General features: G+C 36.3%; 1 protein-coding gene and 1 long non-coding RNA gene across 6 annotated transcripts in view; one reads left to right on the top strand and one right to left on the bottom strand.

The window, feature by feature from the left end:
• Positions 1-26,219, top strand: part of TENM3 (teneurin transmembrane protein 3) — a 3,393,579-nt gene that overhangs the window by 2,876,098 nt on the left and 491,262 nt on the right. The window lies entirely within an intron of this gene.
• On the bottom strand, positions 8,541-21,211 carry LOC140513207 (uncharacterized). The gene is made up of 4 exons (XR_011970113.1): positions 21,078-21,211; positions 17,017-17,149; positions 14,621-14,765; positions 8,541-8,884 (listed from the first exon to the last, which is right to left on the bottom strand). It is a non-coding gene; the product is annotated as an uncharacterized lncRNA (long non-coding RNA).

Genomic DNA, 26,219 nt, shown 5'->3' on the forward strand with positions numbered 1-26,219 from the left:
ACTAATAATTTTTAGACAGGGGAGTGTCAGAGCATGAACAGAGGAGAGAGACTGCAAGGAGGGAAACTAATTAAGAAACTTGTACAGTAGGCCAGGTAGAGATGATGTGGGCCAAACTGGTGTTTTGGGTGGGAGAAAAGGGAGGGATGTAAGGGATTTGAAAGGAGGTAAAATTGGTGGGACTTTTCTCAGACAATGAGATTTGGCATTTAACAGATTACAGAGCTAGAGAGAACCTAAAAGGCAATTTAGTCCCATGTTGATTTCATTTTACAGTTGAGGAAACTGACACCTCGGAAGGTTACAAGCCTCATCCCTCACTTTAATATTCATTCTTTTAACAAATTTTAGCCAATCAGAGTTAATTGCCACTCCTCTTCCAAAAGGACATGTATACTGTGAGTCCTGTTGTCATGATTGTCTTTGGCCAAATGACCGTCCTTTTATTAAAATGTTGCTATTATTAGTAAAATGATTAAAGTACCCAGAATTTATGTCTTTCAAACATTTGTAAATGCCACAAGTAAACAGGCACTAAATAAAAACTTATCAATGTATCTTATTTATTCTCCTTGTATCTCTTCATATTTGTAGAAGTTCATTGTAAACAAGAATGATTTAATAAATGTTGAATGAGTGAACAAGTGAATCCCTTGAGCATGAGGTAGTTTAACTAGAGAGGCAGATTTGAGCCTGAGACATCTGCTAAGATTTATGAAGTCCCATCGTCCAGAGGCAATGGATAAGTGGTACATGCCAGGATCCAAAACTCAATTTAGGACAAATTTTCTTTACCTTAACTGTGTCATGGATCCTTTTGGCAGTCTAATGATGACTAAGGACCACTTCTACAAATAATGTTTTTAAAAATACAAAATAAAATACATAGGATTATCAAAAATTCTAGTACATACATACAGTTATCAAAATATTTTTCAAAAACAAATTTATGGACCCAAATTAAGAACCCTTAGACTTTAATGTAAGTCAAGAAGATATGACCCCTATAACTGCATAACTGCCAGATCCCAATCAATTCAACAGATATGTATTAAGTGCCTATTTTAAGTCTGATGATATGCAAGGTACTAGAATTGATTTTTGTACAGAATAGACACAGCCTGTATTAGGCCAGTCAGCTGTTCTCTGTATTTTGGGAGGCACATTTTCATTTTCATATACATCAATTAGCAAACTTATATGTTATTGAACTCTAATAGTGCTTAGAAGAAGCAAGCAGAGTTCATGAATGGCCAATTTACACCTTGGTTAAAGTAAGATTCAGAGGACAGTATTCTTGACATATTGAAGATACTATTTTTCATCCTTTAAAATGATAAATCCAGTGCCAAAATTATAGTGTACTTGTACTAAAGTAGGAAGGAAAGAAGGTAAAAAGGAAGAAAGAGAAGGAAGATAGGAAGGGAGGAAAGGAAAGAAGAAAGGAAGGAAAACAGAGAAAAAGAAAGAAGGAAAGAAAGAAGAAAGGAAGGAAGGAAGGAAGAAAGAAGGAAAGAAAGAAACAATTTATTTAGTATTTTATATGTCACAGGTGCTTTGTTAAGAGCTAGGGATACAAAAAGACAAAATAAGACAGTTTCTGCTTTCAAGGAGCTACATTCTAATGAGGGAGGACAGCACATAAAGGGGAAGTAGAAGGAGGAAAGAGGGAACCTCATGGGGCAAAGGCAGAAGGGGCAGATCAGAAGGCAAATCAAGTGGAAACTATGAGAAGCCTGGTTGGATCTCCTAGTGATATGAGGCTTCTGGACAAAGATTTACCAGTCATTTAGTCAACCTAACCCAATACTAGCACAGAGGAACTAGCAGTGTAACACCCTGCATGCTTTAGTAAATGTAGGTAAATTGTGGCAGCCAGTAAAATCCCTCACCTTCTTTAAGCTTAGCTAGTCTGGTCCTTGGATGATAGACAGCCTCCACTTTAAAGCCTTTCTGTCTTGACAAGATGTGCCGGAGCTCAGGATTTGCTGAGAACCAAGCATCATTTGTAATGTGGCATAAGTATAAGACTTTACTGGAAGTTCTATATCATTAAATTATTAAATATTTTATATGTTTCCTCATCTGTAAAATGAGGGTAATAATAGCACTTACCTCCCAGGGTTATTGTGAAGATCAAATGAGATAATAATTCTACAACACTTAGCACAGTATGTGGCACATAGTATGTATTAAAAATGTTAATAATTATCAGCTATTAGTTTATATGTATTTTTAAAAGTAACTGAATCATTGTCTTTAAAAGAATCCAAGGGACCAAGCTTGTGTTTCAGTTGATAGTGTTGGACATAAAGTTTGAATCCTGATTCAGACACATCCTGCCTCATCTGTAAAATGGGAACAATTATTGTAATATTTAATATTAAAAGTTGTTGAGAACATCAGATTTTATAGACATATACAAATAAAATAAATTATTTTACATACCTAAATGCCATAAAGAAGTCAGGTTTTTAAAAATTCCTACCACCACCACTACTGCTACTACTATTTCTACTACTACCTCCATAATTCTTATGAAAAATCAGATCATAGCTTTATAACCAGAAGGGAACAAGAGACAATCAAATCTGACATCCCAATTTTGTAATAAAGAAGCTAAGATTCAGAGAGGTTATCTGACTTACCCATATATCTAGTAAGTATCTGAGATGGGATTAGAACCCAAGGTTTCTTGACTCCAAATTCATCATTCTCTTCTGGCCCACTGCCTTTCATTATTAATATTACTACTGTTATTATTATTAGTGATGAGGGAACTGAGAGCTGAATTATAATTCCTTTAAACTTTCCTTGCAATGAATGTTATTGGACATGCCTTGAATCATGATGCTGGCTGGAGTTCTAATTAACAGCAGGCCATGCCATTTAGCAGTGTGTTCCATAATTGGTACATTTTGTTTCCAAACATGTTTATTTGGGTGAAAAGTAGCTTCTAAATTACTCACGATACTGATATTTCACATACTGGTCAGTGGGAATTTTCATAAATTTTTTTCTACTACAGTACCAAGATGAAACAAGTTTTTCCCTCCAATCTCTGTATTGTGCTATGGCCCATTTGAGCTATACTATATGCTACTTGTTCAATTTTTGTCGAAAGATTGAAAATGTACCAAAAGCCATTCAGTAAGATTATTGCTGGCCTTCCATTTTCTAATATCATGTATGACACAGTCCTGTTCTCAAGGCAGGGTTTGTCACATGGTCATTGACAACCAAGCAGTCAGCTCACCGAGTACTCCAAAAATATATCTAGATATGCTCAAATTTCATTGTGCATAACACCCTTAACCATGAAAACTCTGGGAACTAAGCTACTATTTTCTGCTCTTTTAGAAAATGAGTATTAGTTACAAAGGCCATTATTAGTTCACTTGTGTATGTTGGGAGAAAAAGAGTAGACGGTTTGCTAAGATATTGAAAATATTTTCTCTTATTTCATCTCTCAAAAAAAGTTTTGTTATACATTAGAGACCTTCTGTAATGTTTAATGTTTTAATTTGCTGTATGCATTTTCAGCTTCGGAATTTGTCATCTTGTTCCAATTTAATGAAAGCTTATTTGGCTTTGATTTTCAGTGGAAGGCAGAACACACGTACAACTTTCAGTGGTAATATATATTTTTCCTTTTCTTTGGATAGGAACAGCCTTCCAAATTTTTCTATACTGAGATGCTGGCAGAGTTATTTCTTCAACATTTGGCTGAAGACTTGGAATGTTTGAAGCATTTGAAGTGACTGGGATCAATTACTGAAACCTAAAATGGATAACCTTTAAGACACAAAGCCAGTGTTTTCTTAATTATCTCATTACAGGATGTTTTTCTGTTTGCATGTAGATAAAACTCTCTGCTGGCTAACTAGGCTTCACTGCATTTAGTTCTAACTACTGGTGATGTCACAAAACTACTGTATTACATATGACATCAAGGTTATGTACGTATAGCATATGACATCTTTCTGGGTTAGGGAAATCAAAGTACTTAGATGGGTAAACATGTGACACTAGCAACCTAACACAAATGTGTCAAGAAACAAAATCATGCATTTGAATTAACCTTTCAAAAAGCACATTGCACATATGAGTGTTTTAAAATGCTGATTTTCTGATTAAGGAATTTGAGAGAGTTCTTTGCAGCTTTTTGGCTACACATTATTTCATTAACCTGAGCCTTCTCTTTTATTACTCCAAAAATCTTTGCTTCCCCTGATAGATATTGATTTATAAGGGATGCTCTAGTCTTTTCTTGTTACTTTTATTTATCAGGTCAGCATAAAACATGCATTGCACTTTGGAGGTAGAAAGGAAAGCATTACTGGCTTGGAGATTTAACTTTTGATAAATATAAATGTGAAACAACACTCAGCTGATGATAAGTAGTGTATGTGACCCATGACGGGCAGCTAGCTGTTGTGACGGAGAGAAATATTACAGCCCCAACATTCCCGCTTCTGCTCCAGCGGACTCAGAATAGATTAGCAGAGTACTCTATCAGCTAGGGTTTTTTTCCCTCTGATGATGGATTAGAGATAAACTCATATGCAAGTTATTCCAGGGTTCCTCTGAGACCTTAGCTTTTCATGAATGGAAAGGTTATTTGTAAATGTTCAACTTTATTTCATTATTTTTCCCATGAAACAAAATTGCTTTGCAAAATTTCCAGATTGTCATGTTTTCTGAAGGACTTTGAAATAATAACTAGCAGTTGTGTAGGTTTTAATACCCTCCTTATTATTTGTTTGTTTGTTTTTAAAAACTTACAATTCCTGTAGTGAAAAATGGCTTGCTGAAGGATGACAGATTGGACATGCAGCTGAAATCAATCTCCAAATGAGAGCACAGGTTTTTAGTGAGGCAAGAAATCTCCCTGCTCATTCAGTCCTCAACTCCTTTTGATACAAGGCCAACCTTTGTGACATATGTGTGGTATTTTATAATAATCAAATGGTACAAACCTTCAAACATTTTCTTATGAGACCATTCCACATCTGTCTTATCAAAGTGGTTTCTATGTGCTTTTTTTTTCCAGGATAGTATTTGAATCAGGGTGTGATATGAGACAACAGATCATTATCGGGTCGTACATTCTTCTTGGGAGCTATACTTTTGTCTAATATGCCTCGCTTTGCCTTTTACCTACTGAGAGAGGCCTCAAATGCTGAAGTTTTCTTTAATAGCCAAGTACCATAGTATTACTTCCTTTGGCATTTGGGGGGTTTTAGTTTTCCAGGCATCTGCTTAACATTTGTCAGGAGCATTTTTTCCCCTGAATCCTGGTGCATATTGCAGTCACAAAAAAGCAGCTAACAATTACAGATGAAAACAAAGAGGGGAAAGGTGGGGAAATGTGGCGATACAGTACATTTTGGCCAGCTCTGCTTAGAAACCACTTTATCTGTTTACCAACTCTCCTCTCTTATAAGTCTTCTTATCTATGTTGCACAGAGTTTACAGATATTGATTAACAAAGACAAATGGTCAAGGGTCATAAATGGAGGAGACGTCCGAGTCATTTGATAAGTTAAGACACTGGTTTCTCGTTCACCTATTAACATTCTAGGCATTGAATGAATGACCATTCAGAGTCTGGAAAATTTCCTCGAACACAGTTGACTGACAAGCCTCAACCAAATACTCAATAGTTGTTCTCACTACTGTCTCTATTTGAATGCTAAAGTTCATTGTCCCTTTTCTTTTCCTATTGCTGAACAGTTCATTATCAAAACTCAAAAGAAAAAAAAGCCTACCTTTCAGCTGTCTGTACAGCATTACGAAGAATGCATCGGATCACAGATTTAGAGCTGTCTATGGCTACCTCATTTAACCTCATTTTATAGTTGAAGAAACTGGGTCCCAGGGAAAATAAATGACTTATCTAAAAATTATGTAAGTAGCAAATATCAGAAGATAGACTTGAACCCACTGTTGTCTGATTACAAACCCAACTGTCTTTGCACCACAACATGCTCCTAGAGATCATCTAATCCAACACTTTTATTTTACAAAAAAGGATACAAATATCCACAGACACAAAGCTGAAAGTCATATGAGGAGGCAATATTCAAATCAAGGACAGAGTCCAATGAACTATGAATTTTTCCAATGAACTATGCTGTACATCTCCCAAGTAGGTAATAGGAAATATCTTCAAAACTAGCCCACCAACAACCCAACAACCTACCGGGGTAGATGAAGGAAAGCTCTGGCCAGTAATGGTGCCAACAAGGCATAGTGAAAGGAAGGCATATGTGCCGATCTGGTGAAAGGCTTTTCCCAGAACTTGAGATATGATTGCATTTTTATACCAAGTTTTCACTGGATCAAGTCTCTTCTATGGTCATCCCTTTTGTTTACAAACCTTGGGACATAATCAATGGCTTTCCCAATGCAATCAAGTTAAATTTGGTTTTCTAAAGCCATACATTTTTGGCTATGGTGCTAACATGGCCATCTGTTAGTATGGTGGTGGTGGTTATTGTTGTTTTTAACCAGCATAGATACAATTCACAACAAGAATAATCATGAATCTATAAGTCCTTGATCTAAAAGAAATCAGAGTAAACTACAAAAGAGGTCATTGAACCTAAAAGTAATTTCATGTATTTCCAATGGACTTCCTATTTCCCTTTTCATTTGATTTTATGGGGGACTTCTATTTCTAAAAGAAAGAAAGAAATCATAGATGATTTCAATGTCAGTAGCTCTTTACATATGGTGTCATTTTATCCTCATAACATCTCCATGATGGAGATACTAATAACTCCATTTTACAAATGAGAAAACTGCTCAGAGAAATTAAGTAATTTTCTCCCTATCAGATCATAGATGCCATATCAAGTGGGAAGTTCCTAAATGCTATCTTAGCTTATGCTCCCTTATCCTTTTGATACCAGAATGAGATTAAAAACAGCTGGAATTAATCAATCCACAAATATTTATTTATGGGATGATAATAAGGCATAGTAGAGCCTAATAAAGGTGGGGGTTTTGTTTGGTTGGTTTTTAAGGATGGGAAAGTCTTGGCCATGTTTGAAGACATCAAGGAGGGAACAATTATGAACAATTTCCTAAGGAGAAGTTAAAGATGAAAATGAGGGAAGAGGGGATGTTTGTGGTTGGAACCTTTTGGAGGAGATGGAGGGAGATGGGGTCAAGTACAAATGTAAAGCAGTTGGCTGCTTACATTTGCAAGGAGAAAGACTGAGAGGCTAGAGGAAAGTAGGATAAATGGAAGATGAAGTCAAGAGACTTTGAGATGAAGGAATTAGACAAAAGAGTTCACATGAAAATCCCTCAATTTATTCACTAAAGAGTCAAGATGCTCAGATGACAGTAAACCAAAAAAAAAGGAGATGGGAGAGGGCTTGAGGAAGGAGAAAAAGGATTAGCATAATTTCTGTGGGGAGTGAGATAGGGAATCAATTATGGAAAAATAAAATGACTTTCTTGCTATAGTGATGACCCAGTTGATATTGAATAACATGAATTTGCAATGTTTCTAGTCAGCAGAGACGTAAGCCTTCCTCCAACTTTGCTAATGGCTCCTGTGTAGAGGGGCTTGATGGGAGTAGTTCAGGATTGGGTTTGGTAAGACATGAGCAACACTGGGGGCAGGGTCAAGGGATTCAAGAGCAGAGAACAGTGTCAAAATTGGTAACTATTGGGTTGACAATGAAGAGGGAGGAAAATGATGTAAGATCAAGGGAATGGCCTTAGTCCTGAGAAGCAGAAGAATGGAGGTCCTGAGGAAGACAAAGGTGACAGAGGAGTAAAGCATAGGGAAAGGCAGAATCATGGGCTGTCATGGTCAACTAGAGAAATATCAGAGTTTATTATTAGTGAAGTAGAACACTTGTGGATAATGGAGAGGATTTAAGCAGGTTGAGTTTATTAAGAGGTTAGGAAATTTGAAGGAGTTTTTATGTCAATGTTAAATTCCACTAGAATAAAGACTAGAGTTAGCAGGTGAGAGAGATGGAGAGGCAGGTGCTGAAAGGAGGGAGATTAACCCAGAGGTCAGTATACTACAGTCACCAAAATTTGATTGGGTAGAAAATTGTGCCTGAATGGAATTCAAAAAAAAGGAAAGGTTACTAAAGGGAGAATTTGGAAGCTACTGTAGAAAAGGTAGAAAAGATCTTTGGTAAACTCAGACAGAGTCCATTAAGATTTTGTGGGAACATTTGTTACTATTTTAATGACTATTTACAAGACTGATAACACATTAAAAGTTTAAACTCACCTGAGACATAGTAGTGCCTCTTTGTAGGATGGACCTCTTGCTGTTCTCCTAACAGAACTGATTTTGAGATTAAGAAGGATGAAATATCTTGCAGTATTTAAATGATGACTTTCAATATATATCAAAGACTGTATCATCAAAACTCTTCTCTATAGATATATTAAAAATAACATCATGGAAAAAAATTTTCCATCTCACCATAAGAGAAATCTAATAACGGTCCAAGTGGGCATGTGGTTTTTTTAAATATCTATTTTTATTCCTCAAATTTCAATATATTTCAGTATCAGAATTTTAAAAACTAAAATTACATATTCATGTTTATGGGGATATGTTGAACATTTCATATTCAAATATATATGTACATACACATATATGGTGGTAACTTGATGAAAGAAACAAATAAAAATTCAAAAGGTAGCAAAAAGAATTCTCATTTTGATCTCCTATACACCACATTCCAGGACCATGAAACAGTCACTGCTCTTTATGTCTGAAGCCAGGCTGGAGACGATTCAGTATTCTTATCCTTCATTCAGAGTTTGGCAGACTTGGAGATTCAGTCAAGTGAAATGTACTTTAAGTCCTAAGGTTGATTGGTCAAGAATAAGATCCCTCCTGTAAGACATTTTTTACAAAGGTAAAATGACTATTCTTTCACAGTTGAAACAGAGCATAAGGAATTATTTTGAAATATAATGATGGTACAGCTGTAACAATAAAAAGGTCCATAATAAATAAAAGATTGTGCATCTGTTTTGGAAGACCTCTGACAGCTATACCTTGCACTTGCCTGAGGCATGATGCATTGTAGCAAATGTCTTTATATATCTTAACTCAAAGGGCAAATGTACACTATATTAGCTATCCAGAATTATATGTTCATTGTTCTGGAATTTTATGCAATTAGAGACACAGGATGTTCTGCTAATTAGGAGAAGGGAATGGGGGTAAAATATCCCATTAACAACAGTTGGGGGAAAACCAACATTGCTAAGTATCAGCTATCTTTCTAAGAGGAGGAAGATCTTTCTAACCCACAGTTAAAAATACATGGTACTTTTTTTCTCTATTAATGGAGATGCATGTGGACTGAGGTATCCATCTACATTCTCTCACCCCCTTCTACCCACGAACACCCTTCTGTAAAATGGACTACGGTCTTTTTTGTTTGTTTGTTTGTTTTTGGTCTGAGTTAACTATACTTGGTCCACTTTGGGGGAAAAAAATGAGAAGCAATAAAATCAGAATTTAATAGTTAGCCAAAACTCTACCTCTTCTAGCAACCTCATTTAATTGTCTTGTTCAGTCAATGTTCACAACAATCTGAAGATCTTCACTTAAGCTGATATTCCTTTACCAGAAAAAGTAGGAATATTCTTACATCCTTTCTTCTTCCCAACTCAGTGAAGCATCCTTGGGAATTTTGAATGGAAAGTTCCTAAAAATTTTCCAATGAGTCACCTACATGACAAAGAATCCATGAATGGTAAACAGAGAGTGTTCGATTTAAATCTTCCCCTAAGGTGAGAACTGCTCTTTTGCAATTAAAAAATAATCACCAGCAAATTATAATTTGTCAGTTTTTAAAAAGAAATTCTGCATTCTTAACAGAAACAAAGCAAATTCAGACATTATTGCCACCCAGAATTTGAGGAGAATATCATGATATAGTTCTAAATAAGAGTGGCATTGACAGTGTGTGCCTAATCGGAGCGCTAGGAAACCAGGAACTCCTTATAATATATTTCCATTCTTTCTTTCTGACATGTTGTGGGTGCAGGCAGTAAAACTATCTGATTAAAAATGCCAGAGCTTTGCTAATGTGAAGAGAATGTCTCTAAAATTGCAATTGTAGGTTTAGGAGGCTTCCATTCTCTGTGTACGGGAAAGAAAGCATAATTTATTAATTAAGCCAAGCTGCCCTAAGTGAATTCAAACCTTGTATCGGAACACAAAGACACATATGAAAGACGAGGCAGTGAGTTACAAAGACACATGGAAAGAAGAACTATCTCTGAGGGCTCTTCTTATAACTTCCTTATCAAATCCAGAGCCCTCTCGTACATAGCAAGAGAATTTTGTTTAAAGGACTTACTTAAAACCACAGAAGTACAGAATGGTAAAACTGTACAAGGGCTAGCTTCTAATCTAACCACCTCTTTCATTGGAAGTGGGAGCAGTGCCAGAGAGAAGTCACTTGCTCAAGGTCACGCAAGTATGTAGCACAATATTGATAGAATGAATGAATGAATACAATGAATGAAGAAGCTATGTCTCTGCAGTTTAGGGACCTGAGTTCAATTTCCATTTCTGATACGTACTACCTGTGTGATCTGGAATAAGTCACTTAGCTTCCCTTTACATCTTTAAAAAAATGAGATTAGTCTAGATGGACTCCAGAGTCGTTGGTAGAGTCTATGATCCTATGATCTTTAAAAAACAAAAAGTGTGTAAGCATATACATATACATATACATACACACGTATATACATGCATATGTATGTATATGTGTGTGTACACACATATATTGAAAACTCTGCCTTAGTGAGGTAAGAAATTTGTTGATTTGTGAACTGGTTTAGGCATGAGGGGTCCTTGAAATCCAGGGGACAGCTAGGTGGTGTCATGGTGCATAGAGAGCCTGCCTGGACTCAGGTAGACCCATCTTCCTGAGTTCAAATCTGGCCTTGGGTGACTCTGGACAAGTAACTTAACCCTGTTTGCCTCAGTTTCTTCATCTGTCAAATGAGGTGGAGTAAGAAATGGCAAACCATTTCAGTATCTTTGCCAAGAAAACCTTAGATAGGCTCATAGAGAGTCAGACACAACTGAAACTACTGATGATGATAAGAAAAGGACCATGGAACCCAAACCCCGTTCCTGGAATCCCAAATGCTCATAGACCTAGTATCATTTGCTACCTTATCCAAGGTCCTCCACAAAACTTCTTTGCCCTGCAGTTTCTTACAATTCAAAAATAAGGAAATTTTTCCCCACCAGTCCTGTGTTCTTTTCTAATTCTAGTTTCTACCCTCTGTTATCCTGTCTCCCTCATTAAACTGTGAGCTCCTTAAAAGCAAAAACTGTCTTTTACCTTTCCTTGTATGCCCACTGTTTAGTGCAATGCCTGATACAGTGTAGGCACTCAGTAAATGTTTATAAACTGACTGACTTCATGAAGGCACAGTTTATAAATTACTAGACCTGGACTCAGGAAGACCTGTATTTAAATCTAACTTCAAATCCTTACTAGCTGTGTGAGCCTGGGCATGTTACTCAGCCTTTCTGTCTGCCTCAGTTTTCTCAGCTGTGAAATGGGGATAATAATAGCACCTCTCAGGGTTTAGGTGAGGATGAAATGGGATAATATTTGTAAAGAATTATATTAATGCTAGCCTTTATCATTATTTTGTCCCTCACTGTTCTTTCCTTCTTTTGTTCTGCTATTGACTAGGTAGCTAGTTTGACTATGGTTGCTGAAGGAATAGGTCAAGTCAAAGTTTCAAAGCTAGGATAATAATGATCCTGTTGACAGAAATAGAGAAACTGGAAGAGGGACTGGTTAGTGGGGAAAGATGAATACATTATTGGATACATTAAGTATGAAGAGATAGCAGGACAAAGCCAATGTGGTGCAGTAAAAGGAGGGGTGAACCTGGCATCCCAGGACTCAAGTTCAAATTTTGACTATACCACTGAATACCTTTATGACCTCGGATAAGTCATTCAATCTCCCTAGCCTCAGTTTCCTCATCTGTAAAATGAGGAAGTCTCTAATGTCTCTAGCAACTTTAGATCTATATTCTTACATCACTTGGGGACATATTCTTCCCTTGTTCTCTGAATATTTCTCCTCAATCCACTCTTTCATTTTTACTTTTTTCTCTCAATAAATATCATTATTAATATGAATATGAACAAAACCACAGGTCTGGGCCACCCATCAAAAAATGTAACTGTTTTAAATTTTTTTTTGCATTTCCTATGAGTCTGTTTCTAATTCTTAACTCTTAAAATGGATTTTTATATTCTCTGCCACCAGAAAAAGTTAACTTGCTTTTTTACTTAACTGTGGCCCTTAATTAGTTTTTTTTTTTTCTGTCTGTGCCCTTAGATAAAGAAAAAAGATCCCTCCCTCCTCTTACACAAATACATGCACGCCTGTTTCAGTTCAACCCACTTATTTTCCCTATCAGAAAATTGAGGCCCAGCAAATTTAATTATGAGTCAAGACTATACATCTTGTGAGTGGCTAAACAGAGACTACAACTTGAGGCTCTGCCTCCAGTAGTTTTTCTGCTGGACCTCATCCAAAGAATGTCAGAAAAGGCCATCCGACATTCAGCACAGCATCTTTAAAAAAACAAAGAACAATGGATTGTCTGTACTCTGGCCTATATCCTAATCTGCCCCCTACTAGAAGTTGAGAATCTTGTCACCCCCTCCTATGTCTCCCTTGCCCCCAGGTCCCCTTTATAGATTATCTTCCTCTCTTATGATGTAAGTTCATTAGAGTAGAGATGTTCTTGTTTGTTTGTATTTTTTAATAACCTAGGTTTCCTTACCACTGTGCTTGGCACACATGTGAGTATTTAATAACTGCTTGATCTATATCTGTCCTTTATTACATTTCGATAATTTTTCAATTTTATAATCAGGAAATTAGAATTATATCATTGTTGGTGCCTAATTTTCCAAATAGCAAACTCTGTTGTAGGTTCTTGTCACTTTCTCTGAGAATCTATTGAGTCTGTGATGGCAAAGGTAGCAAGAGTAAATTAGGCGCTTGAACTATATAATTTAATTTTAATATTTAATTTAATCTAAAAATACTATTTTTTGGACTAGACATGGTTTCATTTGTATGTGAATTCCCTAATAAGGAAACTTCATCCATCCATCTATCCATCCATCCATATCTGTATAGGTGTATATATGTATATCTACACTTACATATGCTGCTAATCTACTTTGTATTGTTAGAAAGGTGTCTAAGATATTTAGAGGTCAAATAACTTGCTGAGGTCAAAATATGTGACTGATGGGACTGGAACCTTGGCCATTCTGACACCAAGGATAGCTTTCAATTCAATATAACCTGCTGCTTTACTAAAAAATACATTTTCAAAGCGTATGTTTACTGTTATCTCTACTTTTATTTGTTTCTTTTTCTTTAATTCAAAGTATATGCAACCATTTGTGCCGTCTGGTCAATTATTTATTTGAACTATAGCAAATAAATATTTCATGGTCTAAATCTGGGGTTCATGTTGCAAAAAGGAGATCTCCCAAGCTTAGATATGTAAACAGGCACTAAAAAATGAAAATATCTCCCTCTGGATTGTTGCTACACATGCATTTGTGTTGTAGCTATGAATGTTTTAAGGAACTGAATTATAAAGATGCAACTTCCTAGACACAGTTTGGCCAAATTATAATGAGAATACTTTTTCCATGTGGCTTGCAAAAATCCATTTCATGGCTTTATCCTCACACCTTTGTGCATTTCAGTTGCCTTCCTAGGGAAAAGCCTCTAGTATAAAAATGCTTGTTGTCATAACAGCCAACATTTACTTATTTTGAAATACCAGAACTAGAAGATTCAGATAAGAAACTTTACGAAAGCAACTTAGAAACTTGGTGGGTTTTATTTTTTGTCTCTGTCAGATATGGTGATTTTCAGATTGGATTCTGCCACCACACCCTAAATATGTCTCTTTGGGGTAATGAATAAAGACTCTCTCAGCTAGTGTGTTGCACAGAAACTGATCATGCCAAGATATTTTATAATACATATTATAGAAAAGTTTGAAGCTTGAAAACTTTCAAAAGACCAAGTTAGAAGGGAATGAGATACTCTTAGGTCTCTTAATGATGCCCACACTTATTAATTTGAATGCATTGAGCTCCCTTCTCCTTTTCTCCCTTCCTCTATACACACATTATATTATATACCAATATGTGTGTATACATACACATGTAATATATATGTATGTTTATACATAAATATATGTGTATGTTTTAGATACCATTTCAGAGGCCCCTGAAACCTGAGGAGCTTTAAGGAAAAGATGTTAGATTGGAAAGAATGATTCTAGTTCACTGCCACTAAACTTTGCTTAGAAAATAAACCAGCATCCAATCATGATATAAAAGCATGATTGAATTTAAACCTTTTCACTTATTTCATTAAAATTTGATGGAAAAGTTAAAGTATGCATTCTTGTTAATAGTATATTCCAGGTTAACAAATCATCACCGGAGACATCATTAATCAATAGTTTTCCATACATGCCCAGCATTCTTTGTTACCTCATTATCTACTTAGAGATTTGCCTCTTACTGACTGACCTTGCTTCCTGTTGATTTTGCAAATGGTAAATGAAGAGTGTGGTGCTATGGGGATAACACCAGATTAAACATAAGAAGCTAAGGGTTCTGGTCCCGGTTCAACCTTGGGCAAACCACCAACTTTTCTCTTCCTTAATTGCCTTGTCTGGAAAACAAGGAGAGATTGGTCTCTTGAAGTTCTAAATACTGTAGTCTTAAATACTTAAATAATAATAATAGTTAGCGTTTATATAGCATTTTAAGGTTCCTGAAACAGTTGACATATCTTAACTCATTTGATCTTCATCACTCTATGAGGTGGGTATATAACCGTCTCTATTTTACAGCTGAGGAAACTTGAATTAAGAGAGGTTTGGTGAAACACCCAAACTCAGAAGGCTGCCAAATACCTCAGGCAATATTTCAGTTTCTCTTCTTCCTTACTCCAAATTCACATTCTATCCACCATTTTCTTTATGCACAATCTAGCTACCTCATAAGCATCCTTTAAAAAAAATAACTACTCAGCCTCTCTATTTCCCCCATAATCCACATACATATATTAACATTTTTCTCTTAGGTTTCTTCACTCTTCTGTCATCTTCTCTCCTTAAAGATACATTTGGGTGGGGGGGGGCAGGTATATAATTCTTAAATCTCAAGCTCAGATGTACCCACTCCATATGCAGTTAAAGTAGTTCATCTTTAATCAAAGTCCCTTGTCTTAAGCACTAGCCAAAGAAAATATAGACTAGATGAAAGGAAGAATAACTGTGAACCCTATTCCTTGAGTGCATTAGGAAACACAGTGTTGACTAGCAACTTTTCATTTCCAGGTTCCAAGGTAATCATAGCAAGGCATTCTTTAAGAATAAGAAAAGATGAAGTTAGGTGGTGTCTAAACTTTGTCTTCCAAGGTCCACAGACATCAACCATTTTCCCTTCCTGTTGTTCCATAATCCAGATTCTTTTCAGAGTTATTATAACTCCTCCTCCAATGACCAAAACTGGAAATGAAATGAATCAAGAAAAAATATCTAGAGAACACTTTGTAGTGGTATTGACACCCTAAGGTGACTGAGCACTGACCCACTGGGCTCCAGATTGCCAAGGACAAACTTGGTTCCCAGGAGATGAACATTTCTTCATGTTGTCACTGTTTTTCCACACAACCCAAACAGCAAGTAATACTAAGGAGTCAGTGTAAATAGTGGAGGTCTCTAAGAGGTCAACAACTCCAGGAAACTCCATTATTAGCCCTGCAGGTGTTCAGTTAAAATCCTGTTTCTCCCAGTAAAAGCAACTCAGATTTCTCCCCAATGCTGCCTTTGGATATACCTAAATAACAAAGCTCTCTGCTGAGGGATAATACTTTACCAACAGTTCAGGGTGTTTGGTGTTAGTACTGGGGATATCAACTGGCCCTGTGGTTGTAACAGACAGATCCCTGACCTTGATGATAACCAGTAAACATTTGTTAAACTCCTACTATGGGCCATCAGGCATGTGCTAAACTCTAGGGATACAAAAAGGATCCAAATATAGTTCATGCACTCAACAAGTTTACAATCAACAATACATATAGGATATATGGGAAGTCAATAAGAGTGAGAAGGCAGCAGAATTAAGAGGCACTGGTAAAGGCTTCCTGTAGAAGATGAGAGTTAGTGTGGAATTTAAAGAAAGCCGGGGAAGCCAGTAGATGGAGATGAGAAGGGGAGAGCAAATCAGAAGACATGGGGGCTGTTAGACCTTAAAAGAAACCACAATCACCCTCTCTCCTTCTATAAAATAGGATTATTGTGAGGAAACTTCAAACACCATATACATTTGTGATGTTATACATGTTATTCTGGGATTCTTCATGGCACCTTCATGGGGAGACCATGACCAGTGCTTTCAGGACTTTAAAGAGAGCCAGAAGGACCTGAAACACCTTGGGATGATATTTTATGGTTTGCAATCTTATCTTTTGGGCATATACAGGTGTATGATTTTAAATTCAGTGTCCCCAAGAAAAATCTTCCAAGGGAAAAGTGCTTGTAGACCACCAGGAATATGTATGGCGAGGGCCTTTTCCTGTTCACTCCCAAGAAAAGAACAGTTTTTGCTGGAGTGACACTTTCGTGTTCAGTATAACACTTTGAATGTAAGTTCCTTGAGATTAAGGATATTTCATTCTTTGTATTTATATCCTGAGTATGTAGCCCAGAACTTCATGTATTACAATCACTTAATACAGGCTTACTTACATGTATTCATTCAATGAATATTTTAAGTGCTTACTGCCCAGAGTTTAGTGCTAGACTGTAGTGGGAGATTGAGATTTTAGAAAAGACAAAGTCTCTTCCCTCATAGAATTTTCTGCTTCCTACAGTATAAAACACTATCCTAAATAGCTAAATGCATAATATTACCTGAAGAGTGCACCAGAGAATTGCAAAACCAAATGCTTTCTGAGGTCTGTGTGGAAAGTCATTATCTGCTGCGGAGATCAAGAGTGGCTTTGTGGAGAAGGTCCTGTTTTCAATGTATCCTAAGATGGTAGGACTGGAAGCAGGGGGAAAAAGAGGAGAAAGGTGTTAGAACAGGTGCTGGGGAAAATGAGACAGGGAGTTGATGAGGGTAGGCTGAATGGTCAATCAGCAATGAGGGTCCAGATGAGGTTATGCAACATAAATTTGCCAAGGGTGAGATCACCTCCACATTGTGATTTTCTCTAGAGAGGCTCAGCAGTTCTGAAGCAGGAGTGGAAAAATCAAATCATGAGGCCTCTTCAGGGATCAGGTCATAGATGACAAGATATTTTAGAATAGAAGCTAGTGAAACATTTCAAGTCATCAGCTGTGGGGTCAAGACTGAGTATAGACACAAGCAGAAGCAGAGCGCGTAATTAGGTCTGGGCCAATAATGAAAGAGCCAAGGGACCAGAAGTTACCATAAAGAACGTTTTGTATTTATGAGCAGGTGAAAGAAGTGGAAAGATAGATAGTTGGGAATCTAAGAGCTGGATTTTAAGGTTCTGGATTCTAGGAAATGGTGTAATTTGGATCATAGATTCAGAATGAGAAGGGACCTTAGACATCATTGAACCCAATTGCCTCATTTTAGAGAAGGGAAACTGAGGCCCAGATATATAAGCTCCTTACTTACACACCTCACTATATGCACTTCTTATGCAGTTTTGTATTGTTTTATATTATTTTGTATTTATATTATATTATTTAAAATAAATATAGCATTTTATATTATCTATATTATATTATTTTATATTATTATATTATTTTATGTTATATTATATTTTATTTTTGCCTAGAAAGAACATTAATTTCTTGAGTGAAGAGATCATACTTTATGCTTCTATTTTCTTCACCTATCACCTACGACAGAGAAGATAGATGGGGAATTCTTAACTTATTAATGCTTCCTTCTTAAAAAAATGTATAAAGATGAATAAAACCCAAGTTGAATTTAAGTACAGCTTCAAAATAGCCTCTTCTTTAAACATGAACAGAGAGTATTTTTTCAACGTTGTTACCTTTAAACTCAATGCATTTATTTCAGCAATTGACAAACTTAAATTTTTGGCAGAGTCCAGCGTGATGAATTACCCCCAAATTTCTATTCCAAGAGCATATTTTTAGTAGGTACAAACTGCAAATCAGAATGTGCAATGATGATAAACAATTGAAATTATACCATGCATGAATTTTGTGCTAAACTTCATTGAATTTAATATTTTCTTATCATCTAAACAAAATAGGCAGATATTTTGAAATCCAAAATTAGGACAGTCTCAGGTGAATGCACCTCTGCCCCAGAACATGAGTATATTTGCTCATTCTTTCAAGCATTAAGTAAACATTTATTAATTACCCATTGTGCGCATGGTACCATGATAGATGGTGGAGCAGATTTGAAACTATGCTTTAAATGATCTATGGTCTCTGGCCTCAAGATATTTGTAATCTTTAACATATAGCATAGCTAGTCCTCAGTTTAAAAACTGGTTGTAATCAGTTCAACTCCGCACCACATATAGCATTTATTATATGCACAGCACGAATAACTTTCAAATGTTGATATTCAAGCCAGTTGTTTGGGACTCAGCAGACATGGAAATGATATTATACAAATAATTTTTGAAGAACAAAATCTAAGCTATCAACAGCTATATTTTTAAAACTCTCAAAATCACTAATAATTAGAGCCATGCAAATATAAGCAACTTTGAGGTTCTATCTCACATCCATCATATTGACAGAGATGATAAAAGAGGAAAATGACAAGTGTTGGAAGAGATGAAGAAAAACAGGTATGCTGGTGAACTCTTCTTAGAGCTGTGTTATGGAGTAGCCATTCTAAAAATAGTTTGGAACTATGCTCTAAAAAAATCACTGAATACCTTTTGACCCAGCGATATCACTACTAGACCATACCCCAAAGAAATCATAGAAAGAGAATAAGGACCTCTGTGTACAAAAAAATATTTATAGTAGCTCTTTTCATGGTAACCTCAAAGTGACTAAGACAGTGTCCAGTTGGGAAATACAAAACAAATTGTTTTAAAATTTAAAAAATTTAGAAAAAGGAATGATATCATAATTGGTATTTAGGTTCCCAAAAAGCCTATTTCACTCACAATGGTACCTAAAGCATAACAATAGTAATGTAAAATATAATATAATATAGTGTAGCAATATTTCTACCATATCTAACCATCATTTAGAAAAATTGTCAACCTGGGGAAATGCCTCTTCTTCCACCTACCTGTACAACTTTGGGCAGACCACTTAAGCTCCTTGGGCTTCAGATTCCTCAAATATAAAATAAAAGAGTTGGACCAATGACCTCTGATAGACAAATGATCATCTTTAAATCCTGTGGTCCTATGAGGAGAGAGACTGAAGCAGAGGAAAAGACTGAGAGCAAGACAGAGATAGAGAAAGACATGAGAGAAATAGAGAAGAGGGCTTGCTCCAGGAACAGGTCTCACTATTGAAAACAAGGAACTAGCAGCCATCCTTAGAATGCAGACCTTAAGTTAGCAAGCTGAGTCACCGTGGGGTAGAGGATATGGCAGTGGTCTTAAGAGGCAAGAGAATCTGAAATCACATCCTTCCTCATACACTTAGTGATTGTGTAACTTGAAACAAATGCCTCAGTTTCCTCATCTACAAAATGAGATTCACTGGGTCTAAGGCCACTTACAGTTCTAAATGTTTGATTATATGAAGTTCCTGGCACTCCAAAGAATAAGGTAAGCAATTCTTGGCACTAGTCACTTCCCAGCTTTTTACACTTGAATAACAGGAGATGCCTATCCCTGTAACACAACCTAAATTATCTATAACTAAATCTGTTGTTCCTTAAATATTCCAAATTGAGGAACAAAGAGCATTTGTCTTGGTGAGGGAACAGGAAAAAGCCAAACCTGGACTCCTACCTACACACCATTTTGTAAATGTGGATCATTTGTGAAATGTGTTGGTAACCTAAGGACTATCTGTTCTACATATTTAGGTTTGTTGTATTAAGGGTATGACATAATGAGTATATAATAGGTACATGATGTCTGTGAAAAATGAAAATTCGCTATAGCTATTGACTTCCTCTCCAGAACATCTGTACTGTTAATATGACCCTCGTGTCAGAGATGCCCATTGGCATAAAAGACTGAAGCTATTTTTAGCATGTGGCACACTGCCCTTGACTTGAGCCCCCATCCAGAAACGGGAAAATCTCTACTAGACAGCCTGTTATCCTGGTTCTTAGCCTGTACTTGCAATTATACTGTTTGTAATACATAAACAAGATGTTGTAGAGACAGAGAGTGAAGTATAAAATACCTTTTTCACATGGTGATCTCATCAGTTATCATTGGTTCAAAACTGATCTCTACACTGCTAATTTTCACATCTATTTGTCCACCTCTAACCTCTATCCTAACCTATAGATTCATATAGCTATTGCATGTCTCAAACCATATGTCCCATAGACATCTTAAACTCAGCATGTTCAAAATAGAACTGACTGTCTTTCCCGCTCAAAACCTTCCTCTCTTCTAAACTTTCTTATTATTGTCAGGAGCACTGCTATCATCCTTGTCACTCAGGTTCACAATTTGGGTAATATCTTTAAATCTTCACTTTCTATCAATATCTCCCTTCCCCACCTCTACATATCTAATGTCTTGCCAAGTCCTTTAGATTTTGTCTTCATAACGTCTCTCCTATGCGTCTTCTCAACTCTGACATTGCCACCACCTTGGTTCAGGCCTTCATTACCCCAAGCCTGGACTATTGCCATAGCCTTTTAGTTGATCTTCCTGATTCGTGTCTCCCCACTCTAAACCATTCTTCACTTAACTGTAAGACTGATTTTTCCAAAGGGCAGGTCTGACCACGTCACCCACTTCACCTCAGTGTCTACCCATTGCCTTGAGAATTAAATGTGAAGTCTTCTTTTTGTTAAATACCTTCATAATCTGGCTCCTTCCCACCTTTCCAGTCTTCCTACACCTCTCTCCCCTCTACATATTCTAATTCGTTGACACTGGCCTCCTCTCTGATCTTGCTCAAGACATCCACTTCCCTGATTCTTGGCATTTTCACTGACCCCCCCATACCTGGAATTCTCTCTCCCCTCACTTCTGTTTCCTAGGTTCCCTGACTTCTTTCAAGAACCAATGAAAGTTCCATCATCTATAGGAACTCTTTCCTGATTCCCTTTATTTCAGTTGATCATATATTTTTTGTACCTAGTTTGCACACTATTTCTCTGATTAATTGTGAATTCCCTTGAAACAGGGGGTTTCTTTTGCTTCTCTTTGAAAGTCCAGTGTTTAGGACAATGCCTGGCATTTCAATAGCCACTTATTAAATGCTTGTTTACTGATTGCCTGATTTTTATGTTCTCAAAATGGAATTAAAGTTCCCCACTTGCAGCAAAATCCCACACTGTATTTCCTATGTGAAAACTTCTTTTATTGTGGGGCTTCCCCTTTAGTAGATTGCTATTCCTAAACTTCTCATTATCTCATCTTCATTTCTTTTCAGTCCCAAAACCATCCTCTTGCTCTCTGTAGTTATCTTTTGTATTAACCAAGTGACAACTTAAAGGAGTCCTCTTCTGGACAACCTGGAATATAGCTCTCCCCCCACAGAACTCACAGATCCAGCATTAGACTAAGCACTCAACCCAGTTGAGGGTCATGGTTGTTATATTTGAAAAAGGTAATGTTCTCCTTTCTTAATGTTCTAATGGATTTTCTTTCCCATGATCCATCTTTGAGAAAGTTTCCCTTGTTCAGTTGAATTCATTTCCATTTAATTCATCAAATATTTGTTAAGTGGCAGCTAGATGGCACAGGGGAGTGCCAAACCTGGAGTCAGGAAGATTCATGTTCCTGAGTTCAAATCCAGCCTCAGACACTTACTAGCTGTATGACCCTAGACAAGTCATTTAGACCTGCCTGCTTCGGTTTCCTCATCTGTAAAATGAGCTGGAGAAGGAAATGGCAAACTACTCCAGTATTTTTGCTAAGAAAATCAAGCAACAGACAGGACTGAAATGACTGAACAATGACAATAAATTTATTGAATACTTTAACATTTCAAGGCATCCTCCTCAGTACTGGGGATATAAAGGAAAAGCAAATCAGACATGCCCTCAAGGAGTCTGTGTTGCACTATTCAGGTAGAGCAATATGTAGGTTCATTGCTGGGTATAGCCAACCTTTGCCCAAAAAAATACTTGTGGTTGATTCAGGGACAAACAGAAAACATCAATTCTTTAAAACGCAAGCCCATTGAGAATAAAGGTTATTTCTTCTACTATATTTTAAAATTTCTTTTAGTCCCTAGACAACATTCTGCACAGAGTGGCTACTGGGCAAATGTTGATGATGAATAAAAGGATGATCATCTGTTCAGGTCTACCACACTTAATCTGGAAATGCTTTAACTTTTTGCTCTACATATGTTAAAAATTAAGATGATCTCTTATTTGCTAATCTATTTTGGTACTTTTCCTCAGTGAAACACATTGTTGGATCCTAGTGGATGCACACCCATGAGCAGAGGGTGTGAATTCAAGTGGAGGCCCCCAAAATGAGAAATCTATTTCCTTTTTTGTCTGAGGAGGAATATTTTCCTTTACTATGTCTGGCTGGTGATTAGTCCTTAGCTGGCAAGTTGCCACAAAGATAAGTAGGGTGTTTTTCTCATTTAAAATGAATTTGTGAAACTCTAGTTGCCCCCACATTGATATAATTAATGGAATCCATGGAAAATGCATATGTGAATACACATAAAGCATGTTTTATTATCATATTTATGTTTACTTGCTTAATATTAATTTATGTTATTGATAGATTCTATATTATATATATATATATATAAATATATATATATATATATGCACAGAATTACCAGACAGAAGGGGAAAAAGACAAGGAGAAAAAGCAGAACCAGTAACCAACGGAAAATTCCATAAAGAAATGGCAACATAACATTTTTTTAATTTCAAAGATTGTAGGAATAAGTGACATTTGGAGATTCTCTGTGATCTTTGTTTCGGGGTATGATATGTCATGACATGATAGGATGCCTGATGTGATAGACTGAAGGATTTCCTGTTCACTTACCTCTAGGCATGGTGTTTTAGAAAAATCTTTCCCTTAAAATACATTAAAAGTATTTCATGCTGTCATTTGTTCTCTCATCCATGTTAGATGATGTCTGCATTCTGTTGCGTTCAGAGTTGCAGTTGCCTGATTCCATAAGAGTGCAGAATAGTGAGCACCTAAATTGGAGAACTTGCATTTGAAAAATAATTTAGCATTATTTACTGTGTTTGTGTAGCTTTAGTGATATTTCCTAGCTATAGTACAGAGAAAGGTATAAAGGAGAGTTAAAACAGGATGTTAACCTGCCCTGAGCCAGACCAGCTGTGGACACTAATACCTTGTCTTATCTTTAAGCCTTGACCCAGTGGTCAAGAGCCTCTATCTTCAGTTTGTCTCCTAAATCTTCATTTACTTACAGCCTGCTGACAACTTGCCAGTCACCAAACAGGCATCACAGCCTAGTTACACTAAAATAATCTCTGTTCTTTGAAGGCATAAACTGGTATGTGGATCTCTAGCAAGTCATTTCTTAATAGTGAGTCTTTACTGTCAACAATAAATACCTCAGCGAAGGATTTTTTTTTTTCTGGTAAGCTACTTGATGTGTCATTTCAACCAAACTGTTATTTGTGTTCCCATAATCAAGTCAAATGTGCTAGTGTACAAAATACACTCAAAATGAAGGATGGTAATTAGGTAATACAGTAGGGGTGTACTTTTGAGACGTGCTCTCCCTAACTAGTAGCAGCAGTGAATCAGTTTACAATACAGAATGGGTAATAATGTACAGAGGAATTTGAAATTTAATAATCTACCACCAGTAATCAAGACTTGATTATGTACTATTTAATTGAGGTGAAAACATTTTTAGTCTAAGTCATGACCATTTTTAGGAATTGCAGACCAGAAATGGGTTTGGTACACCTAAAAATGTGGTCCATGTAAATGATTCCTTTCAGCAGTGACTTGGGCTTCTCCAAGTATCCAGCAGTCATCAAAGCCTTGATTCTTTGATGAATTCTAAAAGTCGTGGTTGAAGATATTGTCTTCTGTGTAACCAAAGGTCCCTTTTCACAAAGACTCATGAGACTCCCTGTTTATTTCCTGGGAAGTTTATTTTGGCACATTTTCTAGGCAGACAAGGAGTACTATGTAACTTAATGTGTTTTCATTTTTTACTTTAATTTCTAGGAAACCTCAATCCAAATTTCAGTGTCCAATTGTAGCAATTACTGTATCTTATCTCGAGTATGTCTGGTAATATCTACTCCCCCTTGGTCTCTTTTCTGTTTTTTTTATCCTTAATTGTCCTGTTTTACATTAAACTTAATCTTATAAAATACCTCAAATCCTTCTGGAAGTAGGTGAACTATAATTTGTATATCTAGGTAAAAACACGCACATTCAGAGGAGCTATTATTTTTATAAGTTTAAAAACTGTACACTTTGCAGAAGAGGGGACATTTTAAAAGATTCTGGCTATAAACTTTTGACTTACAGAGTTACAAATGGTAGAAAGCTTCATTTTTAAATTAACATATGTTAGTTTTGTAACAATAGTTGCAGGCGATTTCTTAGCAATAATAGCCTTTAGTACTGCTTGGAATCCTATGAAATATAAAAATCTGATCCTAGACTTGCTTGAGAGATCAAAGCCACAGCTTGTCATAAGAACATGTATCCAATGTTGTATTAACATGACTAACTCTTTGATTAAATGTGATTGCTTCCAAATCCTAATAAAAAACTTTTTTTTAGGATTTGTTGTGAAGATATTGAAGACCTAGTTTTTTATACAATCTGTGAAGCAGTTTCCCGAATTAAATATATATGTATACATACAAGCATATGTATGTGTATGTATGTATATATGTGTATATGTTTCTGTGTGTGTGTATATGGAGAAAGAGAGAGAGAGAGAGAGAGAGAGAGAGAATGAGAATACTTTTGTGGAAAGCAATAAAGATGTAGGATATAGATATCCATCTACATTTTATTTTTGTAACCTCTATTAATCTGACTGTTATGATACCAGGAGAAAATGTAAAAATAATTTTGAGCCTTTCAGCTGGACTCATTCGTGCCACTCCACTAATTTTAAACCTTTGTCATTGTCTAAGCTGGTGGGTAAATTTCCTGCCATGAGCACTAATTGGTGACACACTATTAATCAGTGTACCATTGCAAAATATTCCTGTGGCCATTAACTCTGAACTTAAAGATTTCAGATCAAGATTTTATAAAGGAAAGAAAGGTCAGCATTGTGTTCTGACTCTAACTCTCTGCTTTCTGACCACAGAGATTTTCAAGCATGATGGCGCATTTGAATGCTTGGTTGTCTCATCATCCTGGCACTGTTGTCTTGGGTGCCAAAATGGAATGCAGAATTTCAAACATCTGAAATGTCTGAAATGTGCTGTAGATCTTTTGGCAGGAGGAGAGTCTATTTTATCTTTTATATTCCTAAGAACTCTCTATTGTGTTGGGAATAGAATTAGTGTCCTGCAGTTACTTTGCTCTGAAGTTTGGGGAAATAATATACATTTGTTCATTTCTGAGGCTTTTAACCAGCTGCTGGGTTTTAAACTTTTCCTCTTACTAGAAACTAACTTTCATGTATTCTTTTACTTGACTTTACACGTGAAATAGACAAGGATGAAAACAGGAAAAAATAACGGAAAATGTTAGATAGCTGAATAGGAACCTTGGAATGGAGATATCTCTATTTTCACATGTGTAGTCATGCACAATAATAGAGATTATGAGTACTGTTTTATAGTAGGAACACGAGTAGGTATCAGAAAAACAGAGATGAAATTCAGGCTCTGCTATCTTTAGCTAATTGGCCTCAGACAAGTCACTTCACTTGTCATCTGAAAAATAAGAACCATTAGATTAAATTATGTTTAAGTTTCCTTCAATTGTTCAATTTAGTAAGCATTTTGCAAGCATTGGGACCACAGTCTGAGAAGCATTCCTCCCTTAGGTCTA

This window comes from Notamacropus eugenii, chromosome 7 (genome assembly GCF_028372415.1).
Source record: "Notamacropus eugenii isolate mMacEug1 chromosome 7, mMacEug1.pri_v2, whole genome shotgun sequence".
NCBI lineage: Eukaryota > Metazoa > Chordata > Mammalia > Diprotodontia > Macropodidae > Notamacropus > Notamacropus eugenii.